This window comes from Alnus glutinosa, chromosome 12, assembly GCF_958979055.1.
Source record: "Alnus glutinosa chromosome 12, dhAlnGlut1.1, whole genome shotgun sequence".
In the NCBI taxonomy this organism is placed as follows: domain Eukaryota; kingdom Viridiplantae; phylum Streptophyta; class Magnoliopsida; order Fagales; family Betulaceae; genus Alnus; species Alnus glutinosa.
The window spans coordinates 167,433-176,785 of NC_084897.1; positions in this window are offsets into that span (position 1 = coordinate 167,433).

Below are 9,353 nucleotides of genomic sequence, written 5' to 3' on the forward strand. Positions count from 1 at the left end.
AAACAAAATGAGATATTTGTTGATCTCCATGCCTCATCATTTACTCCCGTGAGCTTATCATATGCACGCACATGAGCTGTTTCCCTTAGTCAACCATTGTCTACATGGTTTGATTTAACAATTGCTAATGGTACCCAAAAGGCTTGTATTGCCGGTTGGTAACCATTTGTATAATTTGTATGAAAAGATTACAAATTCGTCAATGTGCATATATGGTTTAGACTACTATCAAATCGATCTTAATTATATAGCTTCTTGGTCTTAATTTTGTCTTCTTAATCCTTGTATTTTACATTATTAGCAAATATATCGTTCTATATATTAACATTTTTAGCTGGAATGGTTTCACGTACACACATGTCGAAACCTACATTACACCTAATAAAATAATGTCTAGAAAAAATACCCAAGTGTTAGCTAGAGAGGGAAGAGTATCCACCGACGAACTTTTTTTTTTTTTTTTTTTTTTTTTGTCACGTACCAGAGGAGGGCCGGGATTTTATACACGTGAAGATATTTGTATTGAGTAACATAAATCAAAAGTTTCATAATTTTCTGAGTTGGGGTAAGAAGTATTAAGGAGGAGGGTGCGGCAAGACTCGCCGAAGAGTCAAGATATTTGGAAATGCTAATGTTTTAGGGACACTCAAATTATAGCAACATGCACTTTTGGTGAAAGTATACCAAGACTATCCAAATTCGAGATCTCAAAAAAAAAAATGAAAGACCATAATTTGTAAAGGTCAAGTGACCCTTTGAGCAGTGGGACAGTGTTTGACTGCAAGGTTAGGGCATGGCCTACCGGGGATGTGAACAATGACATCAAGAGTACTCGACCATGCATAAGTGTGGCTGTGAATTTCAGTTGTCTAGGTTCATTGCTTGCATGGGTGTTAATGATCGGATCTGGTCTGATTCAAATCTAGGTGTTTGGTACGAAATATGTCCCTTCAGGTGACTGAGCTAGCTGGGGTATAGCAACTGATCGCACGCATCCTGAAATCAAACCACATCAGAAATTAGAAAGAAAAGAAAAAGAAAAAAGAAAAAAAAGAACCACATCAGAGACCTCTGACCACTCCATGCTTAACCCCACAAGGGGGAGAAAAGAAATTTTTTTTTTAAAAAAAAACAAGGAGATAGATAAGGCTATGGTACAGCTTGTGCTCTATCAGCTATATCTGAATATGTGTTACCAGCCCAAATAGACCCCACCAGAGGGCCATTCCCTTAATCATTCTGTCCCAGGGAAGGATCAAGTGTAATTCCAAAAGGGGAAGTACCAGTTTGCGCAGGGGAAAAAAATGGAACAGTTCATCGATCCAAAGCTAGGGCTGGCAAAACAACAACATTACTAGTCAAACAATTCCATTCATTTTTCTTGGAATTATTTTTTTTGGGCTTTCTTAGCATATCTTTATTCTTAAAAATGGTACTCCATGTACATCATACGTACAGTGGGTAAACAGTACGAGAGGCACCTGTTTATAGAATACTAGAGTAGATTGTTCGAAATCTGTTCAAACAAATTAAATGGGCTTCATAAAATTTCTTTTATATTGGTTGTTTAAATTGTTAGTAATCTAAACGAAATGGAAAAGTTTGAGATTAATCAGTAAATGACACAATTCTTCAAGGGTTTAAGCTTCTAAAACAATTTAGTTGTTCAAGTATTAATGAAGATCGACCACATTGACCCGATCGACTACACAAAACCAGTAGTGTAAAGGACTTGTGCATGCAGGATCGGAGAGCCATAGATCGAAGGACACCTGAAGGACTGAACCAATTAATCGTTCGCTTTGCATATTAGGTAGGCAGCTCATCGATCTATAGCCTATAGGTAGGATCCTAAACAATTTCCTTTCACTTTCAGGATTGCTCTAATTAACGGCGCCCGGCCTGAGTGAGTGATGCGTGGGTCCCCTGATGAGTAGGTGCACTGCTGAGGTGATGAATAGGGCGTTGATACGTAGCATATATACATATAAGTATCAACACCATGCAAAAGCATATATTAATATGTGAAGGGAATTCCAAGATGAAACCCAGGATTACGGACAAGATGAGGTGTACGTCACTTTTTCTCGTCCTTTGAAGATTCTCAAACCAACAGGCCCAACAAAAATCAACTAATCAAAAAGTAACTGCAATGGTTTCCAAAAAGTATAGACTATATACACTAAAGATTATAAGAAATGCTAGAGTGTTTTTTGGTATTTTTTTAGTGTTTTTTTGGAATAGCATAGATATAATTAAAAAAATTATATCTATGTCTTTTTGGATGGCATAGTTATAATTTTTTAATTAAAAATATTATATTTATATCATTTTAAGAGAACACAATAAAATGCTCTAATATTCTTGAAAAAGTATTGAAGTGTGAGATCGAGACGACAGTTAATACTTCAGCTTTGTTTATTTGGGGATTCAAAGCTATCTGCTGCAACTTTTTAACAACACATCATTTAAACAGTGATTGTCGGCAGGCCCCATTTTTAACCCACTACTGATCTTAATTAATTAATTACTATTTCCTCTATTATTTATATATATAATATGTATTCCTTTAGTGATAACTGCACTTTGTCTGTCATTATTGTAATAATGACTACGCAAAATTCACCAAGCACTGCCACTACATACTGCCTCTTAATCTACTGACATTCAAAATATTTTTATTATATTAACAAAGCCTCTTTAGTGGTTAAATTAATAAAGCTCCCAACTTTTCCATGGTTAAATTAATGTGTCCCCTGCAGCGTAGGCAAATCTATATATAAATAATCTCTTTAACTGCTTTCAAATGCAGCTTCAGTAAATTTAAATTCTGTTTAAGTAGTCACAGTCAGTAAAATATATATATATATATATATAGTACAGTTTTCATACAAATAACTAACACAAGTTCCACATTTTGCTGGGTCGATCTGCACTTTCTGCAGGTGGTAGACAGTTGATGGTGTATATAAAGTGCATGTGGAGGGGTGCTATGCATGGGTTCAAAATTTGTTTAATGAGGTGGGTATACGAGATGATCATTCTTGTAAGAATTTCTTGTCATAAAAGGAAAAAGAAAAATATATGTTGAAGTTATCCTAAGATCTGATTGCGCCTATGCTATGAAGAAAATAAGGTTAATTACATTTTGATCTTCTAGCTAGACTCTCACATTATTTTCACTTATACATCTAAACTACGAATTACTACAATTTGCTTTCCCAAACTATCATTTTGTTAAGGATAGGTCCCTGAGTCAAATGGAAACACTAGAATTAACGATATCCATCGATCACAATGATTTGAGTGGCACACGACTGTGAATCATTTTTTTTCATGACGAACAACTCACTTTTTACAATGGTTGTGATGGGAAGCAAAGATGACTATGAGCTTAGGCAAAAAGAAACACTAGTGTAATGGGAAGAGAGTGGCCACATGGCCACCCGCTATTGTGGATACAAAGAGTTGCCACGTGGCCATCCCTTTTGAAGGGTTTTTGCAAATTAGGGTTTTCTCAAAAAAAAAAACAAAAAAAAAAAAATTCTACCAATTCCATTGTTCTATATATCTGAGAAAGTGAGTGAAAATGCTTCAGAAATCAGCAAGAAGTTTGACAAGTAATATAGGGTTGGATTAAGGAATCAGGTTGTTGATAAAGGATATTCCCCAAAAAACTATCAACAATATACAAATGGTGACAGAACCTGTGCCTTTTTTATTTTTATTTTTTCTTTCTTGAAGTCGACAAAACCTTCAAAAAAAAAAAAAATTGATTGAAGATTTAATTAATGTTTTCAATTGAATTTGGGCTTTTTTGTAATTTATTACCTTCAAAATGAGGGCATTTTAAGAAACCAAAATTATTTTACATTAAACCAATGTGCTGGGCAATTTTCCCCTTTTGATATGATCAAAGTGGAGGTATTTATGAAAAAGTAAATGGGCAAGTGTGGTGACTTATTTTCCATTCACATTTAACACTGAGAATTGATTGAGGACATACTCGTTACAAGTTGGTTGTTCGAGGAAGTGAGTTGCATTGAGTCATAATTTAAGAATTTAAGTTTAAATAAGATCGATGATAGTTTAAAGGAAAAAGGTATAATTAACTGAAGAAAATAAAAAATTTAGTCTAGAACTGTCTATGAATCTTTGTACGCAAAACGGGCTCCACATAATGGGAGTTTAAATCCACGGTATCGTCCATAAAAAAAATAGTCACCCTAGGATAAAAAAAAGGGGAAGAAATAATGGATGGGCCAAATTGAGACCACCACACCCTGCACCCAGCCTTAACTCAGTTTCTATTACAACATTAAAAATTGGGTGCTTATGGTTGATAGAGTTGGACCCCTAAAAGCACCAAAGGGGTAGAATGGAGTTCTGACTTTGGTAGGTAGTAACGGTAATATGATTGCCCGAGACTGCATGCCCGAAAAGAAGCCGCCAATTTTTACCATCCATCTCCAATACCAAGACTCAGGGGCAGACTTTTTCTTTCGCAGCTGGCTGCTGGCGTGGCTCTCCAACACGTGTGTTACTTTTGTGGGGGCACCACGGCCACGTCACCTCTTGTCCCCAATTTGCTGTCAACCTGCCGTTGGTGGAGGAAGAGTAGTTTGGTGGCTCCCGCTAGCTAGCTCCTCTGAGCAGTGGCTGTGAACAGTACTACTTGCTCGATCTGATTGTGCATCGCGGCGTCAGCAATTATCAGCATCTTCTATAGTCCAAGGAGAAATTCGAGACCCATAACCTGTTGAGTTGAGTGGTGATGGAGAATTACCGTGTGTTTTCGAGGGTCATCACCATTTCATTCGCCAGGGATAATTTGAAGTGCCACATTCATATATTTCTCAATATAAAATTAAATTGTTATATTTTTTCTTTGTATTTGCTTTAAAATAAAATAAAATTATTGACAACAATTTTTTAGTCTGCTTTTTAAGAATATAAATTATTATAGTCTATAGATAAATGATTAATTACATGAGCAAATATTCAAAACTTAAGAATTTAAGGTAAATTCGATAAATCAATAATTTTTTTTTAGTTTTGATTATTTAAATGAAACATCTATTTTTGAGTATATATCTTCATATTGAATAAAGGATTAACATTATGGGTCAGAGAGTTATATATATTTAACATTAATTAAATTTAGAGGACATTGGACTGTGAGTAATTTGAAAAATAAGGACATCAAATATAAAAATTAGAGTTTAGTTGGAAGGCTGGAAGCTATGGGCCCAGGTTATCTTATTTAAAAAGAATAATGCTTTTAATTTATCTTATCTATCTAAAATGGTCGTGCATGTTTGTAAATTAGCATCTCAACGGTCAACCCCCGATTTTAATTAAGCTAGCTGTCAAAGGCCGTCATTGCTGTTGATGTTCTTTATATATGTTAACTGATCGACAAGGCTATAATTAAGGCTGGTCTTATCCACTGGAGAACCTTTTTCCCATTTGAATAAAAAAGAAAATACAATAAAATTAAGGATGGTCTTCATTAATTAGTTTGGTTTTGTAGTGCATAACATGTTTCGTCCATCTTTAAACCATTAGCAGCAAGTATTCACCAATTTTTCACTAAATGCCAAAGGCAATTAAGTTCCACATATATACCCTTAACTGTATCTTAATTATTTATAACTCTAGCTAACTTGTTTTCCTTTTTACCGTATGCTCTGTTTGTTTCAGCATAAACTAGTTTCTAAAAATAATTTTGACATTTTTTTGGTGTTTGATGGGGACAAAAATAATAGTAAACTGAAAAATTATTTTTGTTTGACCAAAAATGGTTAGTAAATTTCAAAAAATTATTTACGCTTTTTAATTAAAGCGTAAATCATTTTTCCTAGACGGCAGACGCATTCGACCATCTTTTAAACGATGCAGTTGACTTTCACATTCAAGCAGTCGACCACCATCAGAATTTGGCCGGTGCCGGAATCTGACAATGTCCGGTCACTGTAGTCGGTCGGATTCCGACGACCGGAATTCGGCCACCTTCGTCGAAATCCGATCAGCCCAGATTCTGGTGACTAGAATGGTCAGATTTTGGCCCTCTGACTGGAATTTGGCCAGCTGGCCAGGATCCGACCAGAACGGTCAGCTTCCAGCCTACTGGCCGGATTCCGGAACAAATGGCCAGATTCCTTCCATTTTCGCCGGTATCCGACCAACCCAAATTTCGACGAACTGTCTGAATCCCGACTTTTATCCCAGATTCCAGCAATAGTAGCCAGAATCCTGTGAAAGTGGCAGGAATCCTGCCGGTTAGTGACGAAATCTTGTCACCAGTGATTTTTATATTATTTTACATTAATATTTATATGTTGTGAATAAAAATTAATTTTTATAAGTTAATACAATTGAATGAAAATATAAAAAATATTTGTGAAATTCCGTACGCGCCAAACACAGGAAAATGCTTTCAACGAAAAATATTTTTCTAAAAAATGACTTTCCTAAAATCATTTTACGTCGAAACAAACGGAGCATTACATTCAGAACATTTGGTATATGGAATAGGAATATGTATTACTGAAAATATAAGGAGTTCAAATAAAATGACCATTCATATTTTATTGTACATTTGGTAACAACACATAATATTGTATTGAAATTGAATCAAAATTCTTAAAATACCCAACAGAACATCAAGAATGGTTGCACCATCCCCAGTGAGTATCGAGGATGTTGCAGTCATCCCCCATGCTCATCAAGAGTGTCCTGAGGGTGGTCTTGACAGATTTATTATGTTCTTCAATAAATAACTATAGGGAAATAGTTATTTCTATGTGAATGATTATTTCCAAGTATAGTGTGTAACTAAACGAAAAAATGACTCTTATATATATATATTGAACAATTACACTTTTTATTCATAAAAATAATATCACTGATACAATTTGAAATTTTTTCAATCCAAACTCTATTTATGACACACAAAATAGCATTTTTGACTATGGTATGAATGGCAAAATTCATATTCCGCTTGATATGTTCGATTTTTCATGACTTCATCTGGCTCAGTTTAGCCTTGATTCCATTCACAATATGTCCAAATTTGCTCCAATTATTGCCTATTGTTTTGACTGCATTTACAAACTGTAGATCGTCCCTTTTTCCAAAATTATATCAACAAAACTCATCTCATTATACAACTCCACATCATGAAAAGTTGCCAAAGCTTCAGCAACCATAGGGGCAACTGCAAAATTTTTGGTGGTACTTCTTACAACAACAACTATACCCTCAAAATCACGAACAACAATCTCGATTCTAATACGCTCATTCTTGTTATTCACCATTGCATCCTAATTGACTTTATACAAACATGAGGGTGGTGGCTGCCATAATAATGGAGGGTCTATACAAGTAGAACTACTAGCATCCAATCCAGGGGCATTCGCCCTTCGAAAGTCATCAAGAGACAAACTTGCTTCTCAAAACATTTGTTGAGGATGAATGAATTCATTTCCATACACTATCCCATTTCTACTGGAACCATATTTTTCGAGCCACAACCACCATGAGCTCTAGCTCCATCATATCACATCGCTCCATCATGCATTTACTTTTTGAATATTTTTTGGACCGTACCTGGCCTATACATCTAGGGTTGAAGGGCTGCTCCAGAGAATATGCTTCACAATTTCTGCTTCTTGTAGACAAATTGGGCACAAGTCTTCGGGGACCACGTACACCATGTTGAAGGAGATTCATTTTGATAGGGAGTAGATCATTGCAAGCTCTTCACATAAAATCCCTAAGGCAAGTAAAATGACTATTCTATATTATTAGTCCTTCGATTCTAATTTTTTAAGAATCTATTCTGCATACTAAACGTGTCCTTATACTTTTAGAGGGCTTGCTAACTTACACATATACAAGATGTATTTGTTTGATACAACACACTTTTATTCACAGAGTTAGATTTAATTTACAAATTGATACTTAATTATATATATATATATATATATATATATATATATATATATATATATATATATATATGTGCATTATTTCTTGATTCACATGCATGCTTTAATTAAGAATACACTGGCCCACCTGGTCTTATAATTGAGTGAGGCTCGTGGCGGCATAATCAGTTGAGGTACAATCTTAATTAGCCATTTTAAGGTGCTGCTACCCACAACAGTAGAATTAATAGGCTTTCTGTGAATTATTTTGTATGCATATATAGACTGCCATTGATTGCTAGCTCTTTCAGAATATATATATATATATATATATATATATATATATATATATATATATATATATATATAACCTAAAAAATTAATCACCCATAATTAATTAGCTGCGTACGTGTAAAGAAAAGGAAAAAAAAAAAGAAAAAACTGATATATATATATATATATATATATATATATATATATATATATATATATATATATATATATCCGAGCTGGAGAGGTGATGGGATATTAGTGAAGCAAATTCAGGAAGATAACGATTTTTTTTCTTAAGATTCTAATCAACGAGTAGTTTGAAATCTGAAGGGGCATCATCGAAATGTCCTTGAACAACAAGAAGTCATGCCCGCCTCACTTCATTATCTTTAATCCATCTCTTTCCAAAAAGAATGACAACCAATTGACAAGATAGATCACCCATCACTTTGGGATAATGGGATTAGATATTGTGCTAAGCTCTCATTAAATTTTCTAATAATTTCGCCCATCCTCTGATTTGATCTTGATGTTTACGGCAGAAGATCAACACTCGTATGACCCACATTTTTTTTTTTTAGGAGGCACACCACGTTCCTCTTGGAATGCTTAATAGGACTCACCACTCAGCACTCACCCGGGGGTCTATTCGAGATGACCCTTAATGCATCCCACTTAATAAGGACCAACTAAATTAGAGGTAACATAAGCACATGCATATGTCATATTATGTTTTAATTTGTTAAGATCGATCCAGCAATGTTATTTAATAGACTTACTTCTTGATCGATCTCGATCTACAACTGCGCGCCATATATACAACTAAAACATGACTGATTTTTACGGTCACATCTTTCACTATGTTGTACAGATTAAGTACGTCGATCTACTAAATAGAATTATTAATTACGTCCATACTCTTTTGATAAACCCATCTAGCTAGCTAAATGATAAGAGTGTCACATTAGTAAATAAAGTGAAATAAAAGTGTGGTGAATAGCATTAATTTTTCAAAGAAGTACAAAAAAAAATAAAAAAATAAATAAATTATGGTCCTAATTAACTTGGTAATTGAAAGAAAAAGAGGTACTGTGATTATAATTAAAGTGACAAGGATTAATATAATTAGCATCATAATTAGTGAAACAA